The sequence below is a fragment of the Bubalus bubalis genome, chromosome 3 (genome assembly GCF_019923935.1).
Source record: "Bubalus bubalis isolate 160015118507 breed Murrah chromosome 3, NDDB_SH_1, whole genome shotgun sequence".
In the NCBI taxonomy this organism is placed as follows: domain Eukaryota; kingdom Metazoa; phylum Chordata; class Mammalia; order Artiodactyla; family Bovidae; genus Bubalus; species Bubalus bubalis.
The window spans coordinates 81,735,633-81,763,535 of NC_059159.1; the positions used below are offsets into that span (position 1 = coordinate 81,735,633).

The following is a 27,903-nucleotide window of genomic DNA, read 5'->3' on the forward strand; positions in this document are numbered from 1 at the left end:
GAATCTCTGTTGGTGGTAATTTAAAGTGCTACAGTCACTCTTGAAAACATTTTAATTAAATATATATATATATGTATATATATGTGTGTGTGTGTGTGTATATATATATATAAACATACATTCATTATAAAATTCAAGAATCATTCCCCTTGGCATCCTTGGCATTTATCAGAGAGATAAAAGCCACTTATATCCACACAAAAATCTCTACATGATTGTTCATGTTTTATTTGTAATTGTTAAAAAATGAGAACAACCAAAGTGACCTACAATTGATGACAATTAAATATACTACTACACCCACAGGATGGAATAAAAATAATATATTTTAATAAAAATAAGTAATAAAAAGTACTATCAGCAATAAAAAAAGCAAACTGTTGATCAATGAAGCAGCACAGATGGATTTATGCTGACTGAAAAAATAATTTAAAGAGGTCATCTACTATACGACTCCATTTACAGAACATTCTCAATACACATTATACATATGGAGAACAAATTAGTGGTTTCCTGGAGTTAAGAATGGTAGGTGGGAGGCAAGGGTGTGACTATGAATGTGTATTGTAAGAGAAATCTTTATAGTGAAGGAATATTTCTGTGTCTTGATTATGGTGGTGGTAACATGAAGTAACTTGTGGTAAGATGATAAAATTTTCACACACAGGGTTCCAATGTTAATTTCCTGCTGTTGCTGTGTACAGAGTATATAAGATGTGATCTGCTAGGAAAGTAGCATAAAGGGTACAAGAGAGCTCTCTGTCCTACCTTTGCAATTTCCTGTGTATCTAAAATTCAGTTCAGTTCAGTTCAGTCACTCAGTCGTGTCCGACTCTTCGCGACCCCATGAATCACAGCACACCAGGCCTCCCTGTCCATCACCAACTCCCGGAGTTCACTCAGACTCACATCCATCGAGTCAGTGATGCCATCCAGCCATCTCATCCTCTGTCGTCCCCTTCTCCTCCTGCCCCCAATCTCTCCCAGCATCAGAGTCTTTTCCAATGAGTCAACTCTTCGCATGAGGTGGCCAAAGTACTGGAGTTTCAGCTTCAGCATCATTCCCTCCAAAGAAATCCCAGGGCTGATCTCCTTCAGAATGGACTGATTGGATCTCCTTGCAGTGCAAGGGACTCTCAAGAGTCTTCTCCAACACCACAGTTCAAAAGCATCAATTCTCTGGCGCTCAGCCTTCTTCACAGTCCAACTCTCACATCCATACATGACCACAGGAAAAACCATAGCCTTGACTAGATGGACCTTTGTTGGCAAAGTAATGTCTCTGCTCTTCAATATGCTATCTAGGTTGGTCATAAATTTCCTTCCAAGGAGTAAGCGTCTTTTAATTTCATGGCTGCAGTCACCATCTGCAGTGATTCTGGAGCCCCCCAAAAATAAAGTCTGACACTTTATTATAAAAAATGAGAACAACAAAAGTGACCTACAATTGATGACAATTAAATATACTACTATACCCACAGGATGGAATAAAAATAATATATTTTAATAAAAATAAATAATAAAAAGTACTATCAGCAATAAAAAAACAAACAAACTGTTGATCAATGAAGCAGCACAGATGGATTTATGCTGACTGAAAAAATAATTTAAAGAATCATCTACTGTTTCCACTGTTTCCCCATCTATTTCCTATGAACTGATGGGACCAGAAGCCATGATCTTAGTTTTCTGAATGTTGAGCTTTAAGCCAACTTTTTCACTCTCCACTTTCACTTTCATCAAGAGGCTTTTTAGTTCCTCTTCACTTTCTTCCATAAGGGTGGTGTCATCTGCATATCTGAGGTTATTGATATTCAAGGTGATTTTTTAATTAAAGTATTGAAGATAGTGTACTTGCAGAGTAGGAAAGGCTTCATAAGAGGCATACAGAGCACAGACTATATAAGGAAAAAGACTAAGCAATCAAACTAAATTGAAATCATTTCTGTCAATGAAAAATAATACAAGAAAGTAGAAGGCCAATCCATAGGCTGAGAAAAGATATTCATAAAACATAATTTTAAATGTATATATGATTTCAAATAAAAACAGGAAAGATAAGACAACCAAGATAAAAATAGACCATGAAGTACATTAAGAAATTCACATAAAAAAATAGGATGGTCAATAAACATGTAAAAAGATCATCTACTTCATTAGCAGCTGGGGAAATGCCAACTAAATGGTCAGGAGAGCAGCCAAGATAATTGAGTAAAAACAACCTCAGCTCACCTCCTCTCACGGTGGTGGTGGTGGTGATGGTGGTGGTTTAGTTGCTAAGTCATGTCCGACTCTGGCAACCCCATGGACTGCAGCCTGCCAGGCTCCTCTGTCCATGGGATTCTCCAGGCAAGAGTACTGGAGTGGGTTGCCGTTTCCTTCTCCATCTCCTCTCATGAGCACACCAAAATCACAACTATCTGCAGAACAACTATTGAAGAAAAAGACTGGAATCTATCAGAAAAGATCTTCTGCAACCAAAGACATAAAGAAGGAGCCACAACAAGATGGGTAGAAAGGGTGCACTCACAATAAAATCAAATTCCGTACCCCCAAGTGGGTGACCCAACAAACTGGAGAACAACTATATTGCAGTTTCTCTTACATTGTTTCCAGTGTGACTTACAAGTGGCTTGGCAGCTCAGATGGTAAAGAATCTGCCTGCAATACAGGAGACCTGGGTTTGATCCCTGGGGCCAGAAGATCTCCTGGAGAAGGGAATGGCTACCCACTCAAGTATTCTTGCCTGGAGAATTCCATGGACAGAGGAGCCTGGCAGATTACGGTCCATAAGGTTGCAAAGAGTCAGATACAACTGAGCGACTAACACTCACTCAGTATGACTTAAAATTTTAGAACAGTTTTATTTCACCATCTACTACTTTTTCTGAACTCTGATAGTTCATATTTTATCTTTTTCTGTATTTTCCCAGATTTGTTGCATGTGCCCTCAGTGTTCTTTGGCTGATTAAATTATTTGGGTTGTAACATTAATATGCTTGGAAGGAATTTCATTTGTTCAGTAGTATCTCTTTTTTTCCTACCAAGCATCCCAGTGTGGCTTTTAATTGTTCATTTTTTCTTGATGCTGAAAAACTATGAAAATAGGTTTTTATGTAGGTTTTTATGTATAAGTATGCTTGTACTATATTGCATATCTTGTTGGCATGTGCGAGTGGGATTTATTTTAGCTTTTATCTTTCCACAGTGAATAGAGATTAGCAGTTTCTGGGATGCTAGTTGTCTAGAGTCAATCTTCCACTCAATTATTTGATTTCTCATTCAGCTGAAGCTCCAACACTTCTCTTTGGGGCAATAGTGCATCAGGAATCTTTCAGCATCAAACTATGTAAATTTTGTCTGCATTTTCAAACAAGTAATTTATAGTTTCCCCTGCAAGATATCCTTCTCACTTGCAGGGGCAAACACTGTTATGGTTGCTCAGTTGCTCAGTTGTGTCTGACTCTTTGCGACTCCATGGACTGCAGCATTCCAGGCTTCCCTGTCCTTCACTGTCTTGCAGAGAATGTGCAAACTCATATCCATGAGTCAATGATGCCACCCAACCATCTTATCCTCTGTTGCCCTCTTGTGCTCCTACCCTCAATCTTTCCCAGCATCAGGGTCTTTTCCAATGAGCCGGCTCTTCGTATCATGTGGCCAAAGTATTGGAGCTGGTTTTGCCCCAAATCTGCAGATCCAGGCATCTTCTATTATCTCCATTTTACCTCAGAACATTTACCTCCCCTACTTCATATATTATCACTCCATAATTTTATCTCAATATAGTATGCACTTCTATTTATTATAACTTTTGATGATTTCTGAAAGGAAAAGAAAAGGGTGTTTGCTATGATCAGTGCATTTTATTGGCAAAACTCTATTAGTCTTTGCCCTGCTTCATTCCGTATTCCAAGTCCAAACTTGCCTGTTACTCCAGGTGTTTCTTGACTTCCTACTTTTGCATTCCAGTCCCCTATAATGAAAAGGACATCTTTTTTGGGTGTTAGTTCTAAAAGGTCTTGTAGGTCTTCATAGAACCGTTCAACTTCAGCTTCTTCAGCATTACTGGTTGGGGCATAGACTTGGATTACTATGATACTGAATGGTTTGCCTTGGAAACGAACAGAGATCATTCTGTCGTTTTTGAGATTGCATCCAAGTACTGCATTTCGGACTCTCTTGTTGACCATGATGGCTACTCCATTTCTTCTGAGGGATTCCTGCCTGCAGTAGTAGATATAATGGTCATCTGAATTAAATTCACCCATTCCAGTCCATTTTAGTTCACTGATTCCTAGAATGTCGACATTCACTCTTGCCATCTCTTGTTTGACCACTTCCAATTTGCCTTGATTCATGGACCTGACATTCCAGGTCCCTATGCAATATTGTTCTTTACAGCATCAGACCTTGCTTCTATCACCAGTCACATCCACAGCTGGGTATTGTTTTTGCTTTGGCTCCATCCCTTCATTCTTTCTGGAGTTATTTCTCCACCGATCTCCAGTAGCATATTGGGCCCCTACTGACCTGGGGAGTTCCTCTTTCAGTATCCTATCATTTTGTCTTTTCATACTGTTCATGGGGTTCTCAAGGCAAGAATACTGAAGTGGTTTGCCATTCCCTTCTCCAGTGGACCATATTCTGTCAGATCTCTCCACCATGACCCGCCCATCTTGGGTTGCCCCATGGACATGGCTTAGTTTCATTGAGTTAGACAAGGCTGTGGTCCTAGTGTGATTAGATTGACTAGTTTTCCGTGAGTATGGTTTCAGTGTGTCTTCCCTCTGATGCCCTCTTGCAACACCTACCATCTTATTGGGTTTCTCTTACCTTGGGTGTGGGGTATCTCTTCACTTTGCTGCTCCAGCAAAGTGCAGCTGCTGCTCCTTACCTTGGACGAGGGGTATCTCCTCACCGCCGCCCTTCCTGACCTTCAACGTGGGATAGCTTCTCTAGGCCCTCCTGAGCCCGCGCAGCCACTGCACCTTGGATGTGGGGTTGGTCCTCCTGGCCGCTACCCCTGGCCTCGGGCCTAGGGTAGCTCCTCCTGGCCACCGCCTCTGGCCTCGGGCCTGGGGGTGTGGGGTAGCTCCTCCCGGCCACCACCCCTGACCTCGTTTGCAGGGTATCTCCTCTCGGCCGCCGCCCCTGACCTTGGACTTGGGTAGCTCTTCTCCGCCGTTCCTGCGCCGTCACAGCCTGGAACTCTCGGCCACTGCCCCTGACCTTGGACGTGGGGTAGCTCCTCTCAGCCGCGCTTAGTGCGCTGGTCGCAGCCACTGCCACAGCGCTTAATGCGCAGGTCGCAGCTGCATAATCACTGCAGATGGTGATTGCAGCCATGAAATTAAAAGACGCTTATTCCTTGGAAGGAAAGTTGTGACCAAACTAGATAGCATATTCAAAAGCAGAGACATTACTTTGCCAACAAAGTTCTGTCTAGTCAAGGCTATGATTTTTCCTGTGGTCATGTATGGATGTGAGAGTTGGACTGTGAAGAAAGCTGAGTGCCGAAGAATTGATGCTTTTGAACTGCAGTGTTGGAGAAGACTCTTGGGAGTCCCTTGGACTGCAAGGAGATCCAACCAGTCCATTCTGAAGGAGATCAGCCCTGGGATTCCTTTGGAAGGAATGATGCTGAAGCTGAAACTCCAGTACTTTGGCCACCTCATGTGAAGAGTTGACTCATTGGAAAAGACTCTGATGCTGGGAGAGATTGGGGGCAGGAGGAGAAGGGGACGACTGAGGATGAGATGGCTGGATGGCATCACTGACTCGATGGAAGTGGGTCTGGGTGAACTCCAGGAGTTGGTGATGGACAGGGAGGCCTGGCGTGCTGTGATTCATGGGGTCGTGAAGAGTCGGACACGACTGAGCGACTGACTGAACTGAAAGGAAAAGAATCACTGTCTCATTCTGCTATCTTAAAACTTGTAATATTATCAAGTTATTGTATTTATAATAGGAAGAATTTTCCCTGTACATTTAGGTGGTTTTTCCATAGACAAAGTGTTTAGTACTCCAAGAGCAGAAACTGTTCATTCAGTTTACTGTTGCTAAAACAATGTTTCCAAGAACGTTGTATTTTGCCAGGTCACATTTCATATGGATGTTAAACAACAACAATAAAAAAGATGTTTTGTTTTTTTTTTTTTCATTTACAGAATGATGCTAAACAGAGTAAGTGCAAATGTGGTAACATGACATTGTGATGGGACCTGTTAACTCTGTTTCACAAAGGGTAAAACTGTTATAACTTAATGTTTTATGCATTGTATGAGAAAACTAATACAGTACATCAAAGTAAAAATCCAAGCATTTTTGAAACTTTGAATGGTCAGGACAAAAGTATCAATAGAATTTTGTCACAAGAAGTAATCATTTGACAGGGGAAGATGGATATAATTAGCATTTATGCATTGTAATTGAGCCAACAGTCAATACAGATTAAATATTGACAGAGGTTCCTTGACCAGCGCTAAACTAAACAGTCCCTAAGAGTTTCAGGAAACATTATGATTATAACAGTGAATCTGTGAGATGATCCTGCTTCCACTGGCACTACTCATTATACCATACATGTCTCTGAAGATAGGTTTCCAAGTGATATGTAAAAGCCAAAAAAAAAAAAAAAAAGGCCTGAGGCTGAGGGGTAAAACTGATATTGGATTTAACAAGAGCATTAAACAGAGCTCCTTAACGAATTGATTCATAGACCATTAACCTACTGTACAGCAAAGAACATGACAGCAGATTGTCTCTACCTAGAAAACAGAATCTTTCTTGGCTTTCCAGGCTTGAAACTCTTGTGAATAATTCGGTCATCTGTATTGTACCTTATTTTTATAAAAGAAAAAGGGAGAAGGGGGTCAGGGGGAATCATGCTCTCTTCTTTTTAAATTTTTAAAAAGCATTTTATTGTGATAAAAACACTTTACCTGGGATATACCTTCTTACATTTTTAAGTCTACAACACACTGTTGTTGATTACAGGCATAGTGTTGTATAGTAAAGTCAAGCTCTTGAGGACTTGGGACAGTGTTTCAGAGTCTGTAGCAGTGATTGGGTTTTCATGCTTATAAGAACATTAACTTGAGGATGAAGGTAGGTTTTACTTAATGAAAATGAAAGTTAATTGTTATCAGTGTAAAACAGGACTTTATGAATATAAGATATTTTATGTAAACCTCATGGTAACAAAGGCAAAATCCTATAGTAGCTGCACACAAGATTACGATAAAGAGGTCAAAGCATACTACTCCCAAAAGATATCAAATCAGAAAGGAAGGCAGCAAGATATTAAACATGGAACAAAGAATTTATAAAACAATCAGAAAACAATGAACTAAATGGCAGCATGAAATTCTTATCTATCAATGCTTACTTTAAATGTAAATGGACTAAATTATTCAATCAAAAGACATAAGGCAGTTGAATGGATTTAAAAACGAACAAAAAACAAAACAAGATCGAATTGTGTACTGTCTACAAGAGGATTATTTTAGACTTAAGTACACAGGTAGACTCAAAGTGAAGGAATGAAAAATATTTCTTGTAAATAAATGGTAACCAAAAGATAGTAGGAATAGCTATACTTATAACAAACAAAATAGACTTTAAGCTAAATACGGACAAAAGACTGAAAGAAGGTCATTATATAATGACAAAAGAGTCAAACTGTCAAGAAGATATAACAAATCTAATTATTTATCACCCAGTAGCAGAGCACTTAAATATTAAAATCAAATTCTAATAGAACTTTAAGGGAAGAAAACAGCAATACAAAAATAGTTGAGCACTTTAATGTCCATTCTCAACACTGAATAAATAACCTAGACAAGAATCAATAAGAAAACAGTGGCTTTGAACACTGGAGACCAAATGTACCTAACAGACATATATAGAATATTATGTCCAACAGCAATAGAATACATATTCTTCTCAAGTACACATAGAACATTTTCTAGGATACACATGTTAGGCCACAGGACAAGTCTCAGAAAATTCAGTAAATTAATTAGTAATATAATTAGAATTCAGTAATATAATTATAAATTATATCAAGTACTTTTTCTGATCACAGTGGTATGATACTAGAAACCAATAAATAGAGGAAGGCTGGAAAATCGAGAAATATATGAGAATTAAAAATATATTCCTGTACAATCAATGAATCAAAGAAGAAATCAAAGGGGATTAAAAAAAATCTTGACAGAAATGAAAAAAAAAAAGACACAAAATACTAAAACAGCAAAAGTAGTTCTAACAAGAATGCTTATAATAACACACATCAAGGGAAAAAAAAAAAAAAGTCTTGCATAAAGAACTCCTAACTTTACACCCCAAGGAACTAGAAAAACAAGAACAAATTAACCCCATAGTAAGCAGAAGTTAGGAAAAATAAAGACTAGAGTAGGAAAAAATGGAAAATACAAGAGGATAGTAGAAAAGATTGACAAAACTAAGCCGATTCTTTGAAAAGAAAACAAAATTGAAAAACCTTGAATAGACTAATCAAAAAAAAAAAAAAAAAAAAGGCTCTAAATAGGCTCTAAGTGTTTTAAAATTCAGAACTTGTAATTTCCAGGTTGGTTTTCTTTTCTATCATTTACATTCTCTGGAGAAGTCTCTGGTACCTAAAGAATTAGGATACCTTTCACGTGGTTTAGTTATGATTCTCCAGGCTAGAATACTGGAGTGGGTTGTCATGCCCTTCTCTCCAGGGGATCTTCCCAACCTAGGGAGGTTATATCCATAACATATAGTCTTGTCTATTATTTGTGAACTGGTTAATTATTTACCAAAACTAAGAAAAGAATGGTCACACATTAGTATTTGTTTTACTTTCCTTTTTAAGGGGACATAGGGGGAATAGCTCCATCTGTCCATCCACTTTGGCCAAAGTTCTTCCTAAATGTGACTGCAGGAATTTTCATTGGGTCTGGTAAATCCCATTCCCCTTTACTAAGTTCAACCTATTATTTTTCCTGGGAGGCCCTTGCATTTTCTTTCTGCTCAAAAAGTCACTTTCAAATTGTTTTTTTTTTTTTTTTTTTCCTCCAAAAGAAGAAAACCACTAATCTCTTCCCTGGAGAATATGGTTCTTTGCCTTCATGGTATGCAGTGAATTGATTGTATCTAGCAATAACATCAGCTGGGTTTCATTTCTCACAGAAATGACAAGTCTCCATGGAATTAAGCTGACCTGATAATTCAAAAATGGGAGAGTTTCAGGGTCCTTTGTTTCACTGAATTGACTTGTAGATGTCACCCTCTCTGCCAGGCATAACACATTTGAATTTTTATTTGTGACTCCTCTCCAAACAGACAATAAATTCAGTGTTTCATCAGTTATCACATGCATCTGCAGCACATGTTCTATTTCTCCCCATGGTGACTTGTAGGCGTGATTTCAACACAGAGCCATAAATTGAGTTATTTCTACTTTGTGTTTCAGCTGAACACTCACCAGTCTCTTCTATCCCAGTCTTCCTAATTATTTTCTTCATTGTTAATTCTGGATGCTATAAAATATTGTAAGTTAAGACCTCCTAAATGATACTTACTAGGAAATGTTCTCATATATAAAGACTATGTGAATCTCAAATTTGAATGTTTAAATAGGATATTTTATCAAGTTCAGCATCAAACCCACAATACCCTCTATAGCAATAATTTGCCAAATGGAGAAATGTCGTTCTATGAATGAGCATTATCCTTCATGCTGATAGGTGAAATTAATGAAATAATTAAAAAGCCATAAAAAGAAAATGACGAGTATCAGAAGATACCAACAGAACTGAAAACAAAATATTTCTGGCACAGTAATGTAATTGCCAAAAATAGGAAAAAAACTCCAATCACAAGATGTAGAATGAAGTTTCATTCATAAGCTGAACAATTTTCCTTGTAGTTAGTAAGTTTTCTTTAATATTCCATAATGAAACAGATTTGTCATATGGCACAATGCAACATTGTTTCCATTATTTGTCAAGATTTAGAAAGTTCATCAGGCACTTTTAAAGAAAAATTCTATGATCTTGCCATATTTTCTATGAAAGATCCAAATGGCCTATCCAACTTGAAGCTGAAAGACACCATGAGATAAAGAAACACCAAGGACCTCAAATATCAAACCACACTGCAGGGATCACTGTATTTTTCTGAACTAAAAAAGCCCCACAAGAGAGTATCCTTGTTGGATATAGTATTCTCCCAATTGTTATGCTTAGACACTCTGTTTTCTCATTATTTTCACAGTATAGTACCGATTAGAAAAATAAAGGATAAGGATGAGAAACGATCAAAGTTCAGTGTTGTGATGTTACAAGGAGAAAGGGTACTATCCAGAAAATGTTCAGTTGAACAGTTCCCCCCAGAAACGTAATTTATGTGAGAAAATTTTGACTTGTACAAAAATTCAAATGAACTTGTTCTATAATGGGAACTAATTATATAATAAAAAAAAAAAAACCTTGTTACATAATGAGAAAAAAATTGTTCTATACTGAAAGAATCCTATTTGTTTACAGTGTTCTCAGGCCAATTGGAAAGAAAACAGTAGTCCCCTAGTGCTTGAAAACTGAAGGCAAATTAGAAAGGTACTACAGACCTCTGTTATCCAGTTACACTTTCGTTTATTTGCTTTTTCCTCATCTTCCCTAGTGTACACCCTTAATGAGACCTGTTAGCCCTTTCCACAGATAGGGTTCTTACAGATCACAAATGCATGAGGAAATTCTTTATTTTATCCATTTTGATTGGGGTTTTATTTTTGAGTCCATTCCTGTGGTTTAAAGAGTACAGAAAAAGAAAATAAATAGGTACTTGCAAATGGCAAAAATTCCAGAAGGGATGATAATACATCGATAATTATTATTCACACCTATGACTATGAGTCAAAGGAGCAACTGTTGCCAAGGATAAAAATTTCAATATTTATCCTGCTGTGGGAAAAGGAAAACACTCTCCTTCTCTAGGAACTAATATATACTAGATTTGAACTACCTGTCACACTGAATAAAACAACCGTATCTGCATCTGCCACCTGGAACTGTTACCTACTCATATGGATAAACACAACCTGGTGAAAGATTTATCTTCAATTTTTCTTTCTCCACACACACATTTAGTAGACAGATATGAGGACAGAAGCATAATCTACTTTGTTATTTTGTTGACGCATGGGCAGTTGCATTACTGAAATGTTTTGGGCAAAACCTAACTTAGCATCTCTCACAAAATGAAGAACTCAGTTATCTCTTGGGAGATGAAACAGACCTAAACTCTGAGCAGACAGTAAATCAGGACTCATGGGAGTCTGGTAATTCTCAACTGATGAGCCAGCAGAGACAAGTAGAAGAAACGACTGAAGGTTGTTATGTACATATATTGAGGGATTGAGAATGAGTAAATCATCATACAAGTTAAAAGTCTCAAAAGCCAACAAGGTGTGCCACACTGATCCCCCTTCAATTGTCAAGGATTTATTTCTGAGCTGCTGGCAGTGTTACCAGAAGACAGTTCACAGTTTCTAGTTCCCCACCCTTCTCGGGCCACCACCTCAACTTAGGAGTGCTCCCTTGTTCTAGATTACATCCCTTATCAAATATTTTTTATCCAATGACTGAGCATTACATGCATACAAAGAACCAGTCACCTCAGCCCATGGAACAGCTGGAAATCCTGTGGGGTCATCTGATATTCCCACTGAAATAAATTGTTATTCAACTTCTCCCTTTGCCTGGTCTGCTCCCTTCTCTCCCACCTCTTCTCTTCCTCTCCATTCTTCAAATACTGAATCTAAGAGACTTCCCATTAAACTTCTCACATGCTTGATCTGCTTATTGAGAAAATCAACTTCCTACTGCCAGGTAATTTGGGACTCTATTATCAATAGTCAGAAGGATGAATGCTTCCAGAGCTAGGACTGTTTTTGCCCTTTTAATATTTTTCTACAACTGGTAGTGACTCTAATTCTTCAAGTGTACAGTGAAGGCCAAAGGAAAGTGGGAAAAAGACCAAAATCTTTCTAATAGATCCAGATTACAGATGCTTGAACATCTCAAAGTGTCTGACATACTTTCAGCTAAGAATTATAACAGTCATTTCTTTTTATTTTTATAGCTAAAAGGATTAGAATCATTCCAGAAATAATAAGGATGGTAACTCCTACTTTTTTCAGCCAACTGGCACAAAAGTAATTTGTAATAATTTGCAAAACTTATACAATAGTATTATGTGAATAGATCAGTAAAACTAGGACACAGACTGGTTTGATCTCCACTCTGTCCAAGGGACTCTCAAGAGTCTTCCCCAGCACCACAGTTCAACTCATTGGAAAAGACCCTGATGCTGGGAAAGGTTGAAGGCAGGAGAAGAGGGCAACAGAGGATGAGATGGTTGGATGGCATCACCAACCGAATGGCCATGAGTTTGCGCAAACTCTGGGAGATAGTGAAGAACAGGGGAGCCTGGTGTACTGCTGTCCGTGGGCTTGCAAAGAGGTGGACATGATTGAGCTATGAACAACAAAACGACATAGACAAGAAACCACAGCTAAAGGAAGTGACATTTATTGGGTATTGACTATATATATATATACATGGTACTGTGTTGGGCATATTACATATGCCATCACTCTTCTGACGATAATGCTGTGGAATTTATATTATATATTCTTCTTACAAATGAAGTAATTGTAGCTCAGAAAGACTTAATTACTTATCAAGGTCTGGAAATTGGAGGCAGCATTTAAATAACCATCTAAAACACAAGTCCATGTTCTTTCCCTAGGTTACATCCCAAAGATTAGAAAAAAGTGGGAATATGTTTAAATCAGAATACATCCTGAGAATGTAGATTAAACAAATCATTTAGATGGAACAAATCACACTCTCTTATCCAGGCTAGATTACAGAATACATACATTCCTCCTTATCATGTAATAACTTTACAGATTTGCTAAGTCAAACTATTTTCTGACTTACTCACTTGTGTTCACCATCCTAGTATAGAGGGTATTCAGTAAAAGATTTATTGTAGTCAAAAAAAGCCTGAAAATCGCATAAAATTTTATGTGCAAAGTTACTTCTCACAAAGAAAAAAATACTTATGCATAATAAAGGTTATGTCTTGAACTGCAATCTGGACATTTGTATTACTATAAGCCAGCAAAGCCTTTGCCCTGATATTCCAAAGTGTGAACGGCCTGTTCTTAAAAGTATGTTCTTACACATTTCACTGTGCACTGTTTTAATTCATGGTTATTATCAAAAATCAGTTACTCAAGACAATTTATAAATGAGTAGAAGGCATTTTCTGAAATCAACTTGTTTTTAATAACTACTCTAGATGCTAATGACATTGGAAGTTTGAACATTTTATTAACATTGGGCAAATTTAAGTTTTATTTAAGATTATATGAACAAACTGAAATGACAGTGAAAAGAATCTAAGACAAGTCCCTCGGTTCAGTTAACATTAATCTAAAATTTCTAAGTAGCAAGTGTAATAATTAAGCCAAATTAATGAAATGAGATGATACTGACTGTGCAATTTTAAAGAATCACATAAACTGATTAAGTCAGATTATAAGTCCTTGGAAAGTTAATTAAGGTACCCAAAATGAGGGCTTCCATGTGGCAAAGATCACTTATAGAAGGTAATTGGTCACTAAGTCTCAGGCAAAAGCAAGACATTATTATCAGTAAAGTGTAATTGATTACGAAGTACAAAGGACACAATTCACAATGAGTTTTTCCTTCTCTTAGGTACTGGAGCCCAGCCAAAGAAGGGACAAATGGAATTACTCATGAGCATCAGATCTTGTTCTCCCCTTCCCCCTCGCTCTTTCAGAGTCAGAAGCTGTGACTGATGGAAACAGAGCTTACTTCATTCTGGCTAATGGACAAAAGACTGTAATTGTCTAGGGAAGATGCATTAGTCTTATCTCTATGAAGTTCTCTTTGTATCATTATAATAAGACAATTACACTTACACTGGACTGTATAATAGACCTAGATGTCCAACAATGAATAACTATAATTGATTATAGCTCATTGTAATCTCAAATAATTTGAAGCAGTTTGTTTTTAAATTCCACAGTGAAATTTAAGGAGTTTGTTGTCTAGCCTGTCCTTTATCTGAACCCAGTCATGGATCAATATTCAAAAAAGTATGATTAATTGCACTGACATCAGAGTTGAATCCATAAACCTATGCATATCTGTTAAGCAACTACTAAGTGTAAGACACTGTCTAGCTGGTGTGGAGATTTGAAATATATATATAACCTATGATCCAGCTTTAATGAATTCTATAATATAGTTGAGACAAAAATACCAATTCTGTAACATCAACAGAAATTTAAGAATGAAAAAACAAACATATGAACAAACTGTCAATATCACCAACAATAACAAAAAAATAAAAAACCGATATGCAACAACAACAACAACAAAGTTTTCTTGGTATATTTCTCTTTCATCACCATGCATTTTTTTTTTTTTACTAAAACTAAAACATAACAAAATCTGTGTTACTTTATCATACGCTAAAAGAATCAAAATGGTTTAATGCCACAAAATCATTTGTTGGTATACTATAGCAAAATTTGAATATGTTTGAAAATGGGATCTTTGAAGCACTTTATATTTCACTAATCTTGAATTTTCTAGTTAAGTGTCCAGTTATATATTTTCAAATAGAGGCAAATAGCATTATATAAAATGTGTATTTAGCTTTTTTAATTGGAGCAAATATTTCAGAAATTAGAACTAAATTTAGAACACTTTATTTTATAGTAAAAACCCAGAGATAGTATAAAGCTTATCCAAGGTAATTTAGCTGGTTAGTAACAGAAGTTTTGCTAGTGGTCAAGGTCTTTTTTTCTCAAGAGGCTAATAGTCTTTCTCTCTTTCCATCTGGGAATAGAACTTTACATTCAAAAAAAAAGTATTTTTACATTTCACATCCATTATTATACTTGACCATTTTATCACTTCTGTGAAGTAGTCCATCATGATGTGTTAGGGAAAGTAGTTGATATTTACTCAGAGATTGCTGCAAGTCAAGTATTTTTCTTGGCACTGAATTGTTCAGAAAACAGGGACTCAACAAAGGTTAAGTCTCATAACCAATGTTGCATATCTAATAAGAAAACAGAGTTATAACAGTATTTTGACACTAGTCAGCACCCTATCCAATTTGTACTAAATAAACCACTTATATTGCAGTGTGATAAGGTGCTATATGGAAATTACATTATCAGGCACAAAGGGGACATAAAGCAACTCAGAACTCAGCTCTTTTCCTCTTCCAAGTTAAAAGTATATAAGTCATATGTCTAGTTAGAAAATTTCCCATATAATAATTGTTAAGCTGCATATTTGCAGTATTTACATTTGTTATTATGTATCCAGTTACATTTCTTGAAAAGTATCTCAAGAATTGTATAAACTGTGCAAATTTTAACTATTTAATCCTTGTATACATTTATAATCAATTATTGTTTAGTCTTTGCTAAGTCACTTCCGTCGTGTCCGACTCTGTGTGACCCAATAGACGGCAGCCCACAAGGATCCCCCGTCTCTGGGATTCTCCAAGCAAGAACACTGAAGTGGGTTGCCATTTCCTTCTCCAATGCATGAAAGTGAAAAGTCAGAGTGAAGTCTCTCAGTCGTGTCTGACTCTTAGCAACCCCATGGACTGTGGCCCACCAGGCTCCCCTGTCCATGGGATTTTCCAGGCAAGAGTGCTGGAGTGGGGTGCCATTGCCTTCTCCTTTACCTAGTGGTAAAGACCCTGCCTGCTAATACAGTATATGTAAGAAATGCTGGTTCAATCCCTGGGTCAGGAAGAACCCCTGGAGAAGGAAATGGCAACCCACTCCAGTACTCATGCCTGGAGAATCCCATGGACAGAGGAGCCTAGCAGCCTATAGTCCATGGGGTCACAGAGTAGGACATGACAGAAGCAACTTAGCACATTGTTTAGTCATACTATTTATACTACTTGAAGCTTCCCAAACTGTCAAAAGTAGACAATGACATTTAAAAATAAAGGAGAAGAATGATATTGCTTTGTACATTCATTTTAGCCTTATGGAGGAAAATACTCCCTACTTCGAGAAATACAGTTCTCCAGGTAGAAAATCGATTCTTCCCCAAAACTGTATCCCTCTGACTGTGAAAACAAGTAATTCTCTCCAGGTTTCAAATGTGTTATATATTAAATTACATCTCTATAGGACACTGCTAAGGTGAATTTGTGATTGATTGTCTTTTCTGAATGAGTGGTGTGCACCATGAATGACACAATAAATCTGTGGGAAAAAAGATGGTATTAAGTTTGTGCTTTTATTACCACTGCTGGTTTGAAAATGCTTCAGTATGATAGTTTTGAAAAATATTTTTACATGTATTATTTCATTTGATCCTTATAAGCCTCCTGTAAGTTTGAAGATCCTTATTGCCATCTGATTTTAGAGATAATGAAATTGTGACTCGAAGAGGTTAAATGACAGAAGTTATTTCATCCTGCTAGTAAGAAGCCAAGATGATATTCAACCCAGCTCATTATCCCTGATCTTTCCATTATAGTTTGTTTCTTTGAGTCGTATGATGTTCATAAGCATGAGCATATTTCTCTGGAATTATTCAATAAAATGTTAACATACACTCTCTTTATATATGCAGGTTTTTAAAAGTCAGATTTATATTATTCACATAGAAAAAAATTTCCCTTTTTAGTGGCCAGTTCTATAAATTTTGACATACACATATAATTTTGTAGCCACCATGCTTAGCAAGACAGAGGGCAGTCTGATCACCCTCATGAATTCCCTTATGCTCTTTGCAGTGAACTCCTCCCTTTCACTCTAGTCCCTGACAGCAACTGATCTTTTTTCTTTCCCTGGAAATGTGCCTTTTGAGAATGTCATAATAATGAAATGAAATAGTCAGTGCCAGATTCAAGGGATTCTGACTAAGACGGTCGTACAGGACCCCACACTTAGAAGGCTCTGTGCTTGGTTTACAGCTCTACTGTAATTGTACTGAAAGTCCTAATTTGTGAACAATAGGTTCCATATTTCCATTTTGCACTGGGTCCTACAAACTATACAGTCAGACAAGATAGAGAGCATGTAGCTATTTGAATCTGCTTTCTTTCCCTGGGAATACGCCATTTGAGTTCATGCAATTATTGCAGTTTGCTCCTTCTAATCGCCATATGATTTTTCTATGGTAAGAATTTACACAGTTTGTTCATTCACCAGTTGAAGCACATTTTCATTATTTCCAATTTGAGACAATTATGAATGAAATATCTATAAATATACATATTTTTTGTATGAACATAAATTTTAATTTCTCCTAGGTAAAGATTTAGTAGTACAAATTCTGGGTTAATGTATGTGTGTGTTTGTTAGGTGATGGCTTTTCCTGTGGTCATGTATGGATGTGAGAGTTGGACTGTGAAGAAAACTGAGTGCCGGAGAATTGATGCTTTTGAACTGTGGTGTTGGAGAAGACTCTTGAGAGTCCCTTGCACTGCAAGGAGATCCAACCAGTCCATTCTGAAGGAGATCAGCCCTGGGAGTTCTTTGGAGGGAATGATGCTAAAGCTGAAACTCCAGTACTTTGGCCACCTCATGCGAAGAGTTGACTCATTGGGAAAGACTCTGATGCTGGGAGGGATTGGGGCCAGGGGGAGAAGGGGACGACAGAGGATGAGATGGCTGGATGGCATCACTGACTCAATGGACGTGAGTCTGAGTGAACTCCAGGAGTTGGTGATGGACAGGGAGGCCTGGCGTGCTGCTATTCATGGGGTCGCAAAGTGTTGGACATGGCTGAGTGACTGAACTGAACTGAACTGATGTGTAGGCAGGTGATATTAAACCTCAGTGTAGCACAGCTTTCTTTACAGCTAGTATTCACTAAAGTATTTTATGCTTCTAGACTCAGTTCATAAAACTGGAATGTTAATCTCAATCCATGATTTTTTTTTGGTGGGGGGAAAGCTAAGAGCACAATTGATGAGTTTTGTATGGATCTATAACATCTGCTGCATTGACCAAGTAAGGGATAATAATGTGGAACAAGACCCTCTCAAGAGCTGATTCTCCTCTCCACATTTCTCCATCTTTCTGCACTTTTGTTTTTGTATCTTACTCCTTCTCCTCAGTTTCATTTTGTTGCTCTCTCTTTAAAAAAATTCTAGTATCTGAGTTTCTCATTACAAAGTGTGAGATTATTAGGTCTTCAAGGACAGGAAGTTTATCGGTCATTTCTTTACCTTAGACCTGGCAAATTTAAAGGGTCTTCCATAGGGAAAACTCCCAAAGTTAATCTATGAAGCCACTATGAACCTGATACTAAAACCAGACAAAGAGACTACCTATACTTGATGAATATAGATGCAAAAATCCTTAACAAAATATTAGCAAACCAGATCTAACAATATATAAAAAGGATCATATACCATAAGCAAGTTGTATTCATCCCAGGGTTTTAAGGATGGCCCAACATGTGCAAATCAATGTAATATACAACATCAGCAACAGAAAAGACAAAGAAACTCATGATCATCTCAATAGATGCAGAAAAAGTATTTGATAAAATTCAACATTTTGTGGCGGATTCATTTTGATATTTGGCAAATCTAATACAGTTATGTAAAGTTTAAAAATAAAATAAAATTAAAAAAAAAAAAAAAAAAATTCAACATTTAGTCATGATAAAAACTCTTACCAAAAAGGTACAGAGGGAACATACATAATAATATAAGTTATTTATGACAAATTCAGAGACAATATAATACTCAACAATAAAAAGCTGAAAGCCTTCCCACTAAAGTCTGGAGCAAGACAAGAATACCCACCCTCAACACTCCTAATCAACATAGTATTGGGAGTCCTAACCACAGCAATCAGATAAGAATGATCATCAACAGAGGAACAGATAAAGATGTGGCACATGTATGCAATGAAATATTACTCAGCTATAAAAAGGAACAAAATCGTGCCATTTGCAGAGATACACATGGACTGAGAGACTCAAATAGAGTGAAGTAAGTCAGAAAGAGTAAAACAAATATCGCATATTAACATATATATATATATATATAGAATTTTTTTAAAGAGAGAGCAAAAAAATGAAACTGAGGAGGAGTAAGATACAAAAACAAGTTTTTTTGTATTTTTTTGTATTTTTTGTATTTTTCTAGATTCCTTATATATATATATATATATATATAGGGAATCTAGAAATATGGTAGTGATGAACCTATTTGTAAAGCAGAAACAGAGGTACAGACATAGAGAACAGACATATGGACACCAAGTGGAACAGAGAGGAGGAGGCAGGATGAATGGGGAAATTAGGATTGACATATACATACTACTGTGTATAAGATAGATAACTAATGAGAACCTATTGTATACCACAGGGAACTCTACTCACTGCTCTTTGGTGATGTAAGTGGGAAGGAAATACAAAAAAGAGGGGCTATATGTACAGTTGATTCACTTTGCTGTACAGCAGAAAATAACACAATATTGTAAAGCAACTATACTCCACTTTTTTTTTTTTAAGAAAAAGAAATAAAAGGTATTGAAATGGAAAGGAAAGAGGTACAACTTCATGCAGATGACATACTATATACAGAAAACCCTAAAGTCTCCATACAAAAGCTACTGGAATTGGTAAATTCAGCAAGGTAGCTGGATACAAGATTAACATATATAAATTGGGTGCATTTCTTTACACTAAACAATAAAATATCAAAAAGAGAAAGTAAAACAAAAAAATCTTAAAATTGTATAAGAAAAATAAAATACTTTGAAATAAACCTGCCCAAGGAGGTGAAAGGCATATGCTGAAAACTATAAAATATGAATAAAAGAAGTTGAAGATGATTCAAATAAATGGAAAGATAATCCACGTTCTTGGATTGGAAAAATTAACATTGTCAAAATGGCCATACTACTCAAAGCAAACTACAGGTTTAATGCAATCTCTATCAATTTACGCATTACATTTTTCACAAAACTCAAACAAATAATTCTAAAATGTATATGGAACCACAGAAGACCCCAAATTGACAAAGAAATCCTGAGAGAAAAAAGCCAAAGCTGGAGGCATAACACATCCAGACTGCAGATAATACTACAAAGCTATAGTAAGGAGAACAACATGGTCTTGGTGCACACACAAAAGATATGGATCAATGGAACAGAACAGAGAGCCCAGAAACATGTTCACACAAGAGTAATGGTCAGTTAATCTCTTACAAAGAATACAAGAATGCACAAAGGAGAAAAGACAGTCTCTTCAGCAAGTGGTGTTGGGAAAGTTGGACAGCCACACATATATCAATGAAGTTAGAACACGTTCACACACCATATATAGAAATAAACTAAAAACGCATTAAAGAGTTAAGTGTAAGACATGACACCATAAAACTCCTATAAGAGAACATAGGCAAAACATTCTCTGATAGAAAACATACCAATAGTTTCATAGGTCAGTCTCCTAAGGCAAAAGAAATAAAAGCACAAATAAACGGGACATAATCAAACTTACAAGCTTTTGTATACAAAACGAAACCATAAACAAAACAAAAGACAATTCTAACTTACAAGCTTTTGTATACAAAACGAAACCATAAACAAAACAAAAGACAATCTACAGAATGGGTGAAAATATTTGCAAATGATGTGACCAATAGGGGCTTAATTTCCAAAATATATAAACAGCTCATACCGATCAATAACAAAAGAACAAACTAATCAAAAATAGGCAGAAGATCTAAACAGACATTTCTCCAAAAAAGACATATAGATGGCCAAGAGGTACATGAGAAATTGCTCAATGCCTCTAATTATAAGAAAAATGTAAATCAGAACGAAAATGTGGAATCAGCTCACATTGGTCAGAATGGCCATGATTAAAAAGTCTACAATAAATTCTGGAGAAGGTGCTGAGAAAAGGGAACCCTCCTATACTGTTGGTCGGAATGTAAATTGGTACAGCCACTGTGGAGAACAGTAGGGAGTTTGCTTTAAAAATAGAGTTGCCATATGATCCAGCAATCCCACTTGTGAGCATATATCTGGAAAAGATGCAAACTAATTTAAGAAGATACATGCACTCCAATGTTTACTATAGCACTATTTATAATAGTCAAGATATGAAAGCAACCTAAAAGTCCATCAACATATGAATGGATAAAGAAAATATGATATTATTCACATGGAATATCACTAAGCCATAGAAAAGAATGAAATACTGCCGTTTGCAGCAACATAGATAGGCCTAGAGATTTTCACAGTAAGTGAAGTCAGACAAAGATGAATATCATATGGTATCACTTATATGTGGAATCTAAAAATATCATACTAATGAACTTGTTTACAAAACAGAAATAGATTCACAGACATAGAAAACAAACTAATGGTTACTAAATGGAACAAGTGGGGGAGGGATAAATTTGAAATTTGGTATTAACAGATACATACTACCATATATAAAACATTATTCAATATCTTATAATAGCCTATAATGGAAAAGAATCTGAAAAATAATAGATATATTTTTAAAAAAGGTCTTCTATTTTATCCTCAAATATTTCCTAATGTCCTCTTTTTCATATTTAAGATACTGATAATCATACTTATTTTCAGAAAGGAATTCCTAATGGTCATGAGATAATGGGAATGAAGATTGATTTCTCTCTTACTGGACTTTCTCTCTACTGCCTGCTCAGCAGGCACACATTGCTGGAGCACGTTACCGAGTTGCAGAGGCTCACATACTGAAGAACCGAGGATGACTTTTGGCCAACAGCCAGTGGGAAACTACGGCCTTCGGTCCAACAGCCTATTAGAAACAATTCTGCCAACAACCTAGTGAGCAAGTTTAGAACGAAATGTGTCCAATCAAACCTTAGTTTATTGCTGATCCTGTTCCTGACGCCAAGGCCAATTGTCTTGCTGTTCACATGGTGCGCTGACACCAGGGTAGGCAAGGCACGAACTAAGGCTGGAAGGAGACTCGAGGAGATGTAGGAACTGCAGACACATTTATTCTCTCCTGGCTGGCGCGGCAGCCAAGCACAGCCTCTATCCTGGGTGACGCGGTAGACACGCTATAGTCTCTCCTCTCCCGGATGACTGAACAGACACAGCCCTGACGCAGCAGTAATGCTGCTGCTTCTCAGGTGCAGTGCATACAGGCCTACAGTACAAAGTAGGCCATGACCAAGCGAGTACCTTGTGACGCGCATGCACAGTGCTACAAGCGAGCTCAGCTGTTAGTCGTTATTAGCAAAACGTGGGCGAGAGTGCCTGAACATACCATCTTGGCTAATTTCCCCAAACTTAGGAAGGCTAAAACCCAAGTTAACACCTGAGTTATAACCTGTGAAACACTCTCACACAGCACTGTTTAACACTCTGTTAAAATATGTTCAGATTCCTGACCCAAAGAAACTGCGAGGTAATGTGTTGTAGTTTCAGTCCACTAAGTTTGGAGGTATTTACACAGCACGAGATAACTAATAAGCAGCGTCCACCTGGTTTTGCAGAATGGTAGCTCCTGGAAACCAGCTAGCGGTCTATGAGGATACAGAGCAGCCATATGTGGATGTTCTGACTGATGGCTTCAGCTGAGATCCGAGCGGACTACCAAAATCAACCACAAAAGTGTAAGCAGGAGAGTCTTCATGTGATTTCAGTCTGCAGCAGTTGAGCTGGTCTAAGTGACACCTTGTGAAATGACATGATTTGCTTCCACTGACTCCTGTCCAAGATGAAATTTTTGAGTAAAATAATTATTATTATTTACACAAGAAAATTTAGGGCCATTTGTTACAGAGCAATAAATAACTGAAACATCAGGACACATAAAAAATTTGTACACACTTATTGTCTCTGATTTATTACTAAAAGTTTAACCTCAAATTCAAGCAAAAAAAAAAAAAAGTTTTACAGAGTTTAAAAACAAATCCCTCAAAAATCATCCTTCCAAAAGATGGCTATCCTTAAGTGGTTACAAGAGATGGAGAATTAATACATTTACAATGTGCTTAGTATACTACAAAGGTTTGATTTTTTTCCTATTTAAAAAAGTTATTTACAAAATATATTTCCATACCTGCAGAATAGAAGACACATTTATCTTTTCCTGATGCTCAATAGGACCAGAGCTTTGACATCTTACTGAATAACTAAGTGGATTTTTGTAATCAGGGACATGTTGGAGAAGAGAAAAGCTAGTCAAGTGTATTTTCAACTCAAATATGATTTTATTTTTTTGTTTTTACAATTTCTTTGAGCTATAATTGAAATGTATTAAATTTCGCTTGTTTAAAGTGCACAATTGCTTCTACTTTGACATATATATAAACCTGTGCAAGTATTACCACAATTAAAATAACAGATCTTCCCACGACATTCCCAAATTCCATCATGCCACTTTGTAAACTATACCTTTTTTCACTTCTATCTCCAAGAAACCACTGATTAGCTTTCTTTCTGTGTAGGCTAATGTGCATTTTTGAGAACTTTACAAAATATGTAAACCTGGCACTTTACTTCCTTTTTTCTCAGCATAATGATTGAGATTCATCCATGTTGTTGCAAAAAACAGTAATTCCTTTATTATTCCTACTTGGTGCTAATGTTAAAGAATCCACTTCTCAATGCAGAAGACACAAGAGAGAGGGATTTGATCCCTGGGTTGGAAAGATCTCCTGGAATAGGAAATGACAACCCACTTCAGGGAAAATTCCATGGACAAAGAAGCCTGGCGGGCTACAGTCCATGGGATCAAAAAGAGTCAGATGCTACTGAGCACGCATACCAATACTACAGTTTTTCCATTCACTTGTTGATGGACCTTAAGTTATTCTTTTTACAGTTTTTATCTATTACTAGTCATTCTATCGGAGAAGGCGATGGCACCCCAGTCCAGTACGCTTGCCTGTAAAATCCCATGGATGGAGGAGCCTGGTAGGCTGCAGTCCATGGGGTCACCAAGAGTCAGACACAACTGAGCGACTTCACTTTCACTTTTCCCTTTCATACATTGGAGAAGGAAATGGCAACCCACTCCAGTGTTCTCGCCTGGAGAATCCCAGGGGCGGGGGAACCTGGTGGGCTGCCATCTATGGGGTCACACAGAGTCAGACACGACTAAAACGGCTTAGCAGCAGCAGCAGCAGCAGTCATTCTATATTATGTTTGGAATTCATCGGTCTTTTCTTTAAAGACATTCTTCTTGACATATATTTGCTAACTATTGTTGTAATCAAGGCCAAATTCTTTTCTTTATATCTAGACTTGAGTTGCAGTATTTGTAAAATAGTAAGCTCATGTGTTTCTATTTATTTCAGTTTAACTGGAAAACATCTTTAAGAAACTTCCTTAGAAAAGTACATTAAAAATATGCTTTCAGAGCTCCATTATTAATAATATAATTAAAGATATTGTTAAGTAACATTGGTAAGTTTAAAAAGCTTTTTTGCAGTGTCTGTCTCCATGATTTTCTTTTATCATCAAGTTTCTAATAAAAATTCTAAGAGTCAGATTTCAAGTTATTTATTTGACTACTTTGTGAAGTGATATTCTAACCCTCTTGGAAAAATTTTCTTTGGTACCCTGAAATTTCATGGTATTATACTTTGGTATCAGTTCACTTCAGTTCAGTCCCTCAGTTGTGTCTGACTCTTTGTGACCCCATGAACCGCAGCATGCCAGGTCTCCCCGTCCATCACCAACTCCTGGAGTTCACCCAAACTCATGTGCTACTGACTCGGTGATGCCATCCAACCATCTCATCCTCTGTGGTCCCCTTCCCTCTTGCCCTCAATCTTTCCCAGCATCAGGGCCTTTTCTAATGAGTCAGCTCTTCACACCAGGTGGCCAAAGTATTGGAGTCTCAGCTTCAACATCAGTCCTTCCAATGAACACGCAGGACTGATTCCTTTAGGACTGGTTGTATCTGCTTGCAGTCCAAGGGACTCTCAAGAGTCTTCTCCAGCACCACAGTTCAAAAGCATCAATTATTCAGTGCTCAGCTTTCTTTGTAGTCCAACTCTCACATCCATATGTGACTATTGGAAAAACCAAAGCCTTGACTAGATGGACCTTTGCTGGCAAAGTAATGCTTCTGCTTTTTAATATGCTGTCTATGTTGGTCATAACTTTGCTTCCAAAGAGTTAGTGTCTTTTAATTTTATGGCTGCAATCACAATCTGCAGTGGTTTTGGAAGCCCCCAAAATAAAGTCAGACACTGTTTCCACTGTTTCCCCACCTATTTCCCATGAAGTGATGGGACTGGATGCCATGAATTTAGGTTTCTGAATGTTGAGCTTTAAGTCAACTTTTTCAACTCCTCTTTCACTTTTATCAAGAGGCTCTTTAGATCTTCTTCATTTTCTTCTATAAGTGTGATGTCATCTGGATATCTGAGGTTATTGATATTTCTCCTGGCAATCTTGATTCCAGCTTGTGCTTCATCCAGCCCAGCATTTCTCATTATGTACTCTGCATATAAGTTAAATAAGCAGGGTGACAGTATATACCCTTGACGTACTCCTTTTCCTTTTTGGAAACAGTCTGTTGTTCCATATCCAGTTTTAACTGTTGCTTCCTGACATGCATACAGATTTCTCAAGAGGCAGGTCAGGTGGTCTGGTATTCCCATCTCTTTCAGAATTTTCCAGTTTATTGTGATCCACACAGTCAAAGGCTTTGGCATAGTCAATAAAGCAGAAATACATGTTTTACTTTGGTATCAGTTCAGTACATAACAGTCACTCAGTAGTATCCAACTCTTTGCAACCCCATGAATCACAGCATGCCAGGCCTCCCTGTCCATCACCAACTCCTGGAGTTTACCCAAACTCTTGTAAATCGAGTTGGTGATGCCATCCAGCCAACTCATCCTCTGTCGTCTCCTTCTCCTCCTGCCCCCAATCCCTCCCAGCATCAGGGTCTTTTCCAATGAGTCAACTCTTCACATCAGGTGGACAAAGTATTGGAATTTCAGCTTCAGCATCAGTCCTTCCAATGAACAACTAGGACTGATCTCCTTTAGGATGGACTGGTTGGATCTCCTTGCAGTCCAAAGGACTCTCAAGAGTCTACTTCAACACTGCAGTTTAAAAGAATCGATACTTCTGTGCTCAGCTTTCTTCACAGTCCAACTCTCACATCCATACATGACCACTGGAAAACCATAGCCTTGACTAGACAGACATTTGTTGGCAAAGTAATGTCTCTGCTTTTTAATATGCTATCCAGTTTGGTCATAACTTTCTTTCCAAGGAGTAAGCGTCTTTTAATTCCAAGGCTGCAATCACCATCTGCAGTGATTTTTGAGCCCCCCAAAATAAAGACTGACACTGTTTCTACTGTTTCCCCATCTATTTCCCATGAAGTGATGGGACCAGAAGCCATGATCTTAGTTTTTTGAATGTTGATCTTTAAGCCAACCTTTTCACTCTCCTCTTTCACTTTCATCAAGAGTCTTTTTAGTTCCTCTTCACTTTCTGTCGTAAGGGTGGTGTCATCTGCATATCTGAGGTTATTGATATTTCTCCCACCAATCTTGATTTCAGCTTGTGCTTCCTCCAGCCCTGCGTTTCTCATGATGTACTGTGCAAATAAGTTAAATAAGCAGGGTGACAATATACAGCCTTGACATACTCCTTTTCCATTTTGGAACCAGTCTGTTGTTCCATTTCCAGTCCTAACTGTTGCTTCTGACTTGCATACAGATTTCTCAGGAGGCAGGTCAGATGGTGTGGTATTCCCATCTCTTTAAGAATTTTCCAGTTTGTTGTGATCTACACAGTCACAGGCTTTGGCACAGTCAATAAAGCAGAAATAGATGTTTTTCTGGAACTCTCTTGCCTTTTTGATAATATGGTGGATACTGGCAATTTGATTTCGTTCCTCTACCTTTTCTAAATCCACTTGAATATCTGGAAGTTCACGGTTCATGTACTGTTGAAGCCTGGCTTGGAGAATTTTGAGCATTACTTTGCTAGCATGTGAGATGAATGCAATTGTGCAGTAGTTTGAACAATTTTTGGCATTGCCTTTTTTTGGGACTGGAACGAAAACTGACCTTTTCCAGTCCTGTGGCCACTGCTGAGTTTTCCGAATTTTCTGGCATATTGAGTGCATCAATTTCACAGCATCATCTTTTAGGATTTAAAATAACTCAGTTGGAATTCCATTACATCCACTAGCTTTGTTCATAGTGATGCTTCCTAAGGCCCACTTGATTTTTCATTACAGAATATCTGGCTCTAGGTGACTGTTCACAGAATCATGATTATCTGGGTCATGAAGATCTTTTCTGTATAATTCTTTTGTGTATTCTTGCCATCTCTTCTTAATATCTTCTGCTTCTGTTAGGTCCATACCATTTCTGTCCTTTATGTGCCCATCTTTGCATGAAATGTTCCTAGTATCTCTAATTTTCTTAAAGAGATCTCTAGCATTTCCCATTCTGTTGCTTTCCTCTATTTCTTTGCACTGATCACTGAGTACCGCTTTCTTATCTCTCCTTACTAGTCTTTGGAACTCTGCATTCAGATGTGTTATTTTACCTTTTCTCATTTCCCTTTTGCTTCTCTTCTTTTCACAGCTATTTGTAAAGGCTCTTCAGACAGCCATTTGGCCTTTTTGCATTTCTTTTTCATGGGGATTGTCTTGATCACTGCCTCCTATACAATGTCCCAAACCTTATCCATAGTTCTTCAGGCACTCTATCAGATCTAATCCCCAGAATCTATTTGTCACTTCCACTGTATAATCATTAGGGATTTGATTTAGGTCATACCTGAATGGTCTAGTGGTTTTCCCTACTTTCTTCCAT

The 27,903-nt window shown here is 37.4% G+C and overlaps 1 long non-coding RNA gene across 2 annotated transcripts in view; it reads right to left on the reverse strand.

The window, feature by feature from the left end:
* The window catches only part of LOC123465587, a 280,300-nt gene extending 258,026 nt beyond the window's left edge, over positions 1–22,274 (reverse strand). Inside the window, exon 1 of one of the 2 annotated variants that reach the window (XR_006640854.1) lies at positions 21,956–22,274. This is a non-coding gene — a long non-coding RNA (uncharacterized LOC123465587). The remainder of the gene's footprint in view (positions 1–21,955) is intronic. The other variant, XR_006640855.1, reaches the window with a different exon arrangement.
* Positions 22,275–27,903: the final 5,629 nt, after the last annotated feature.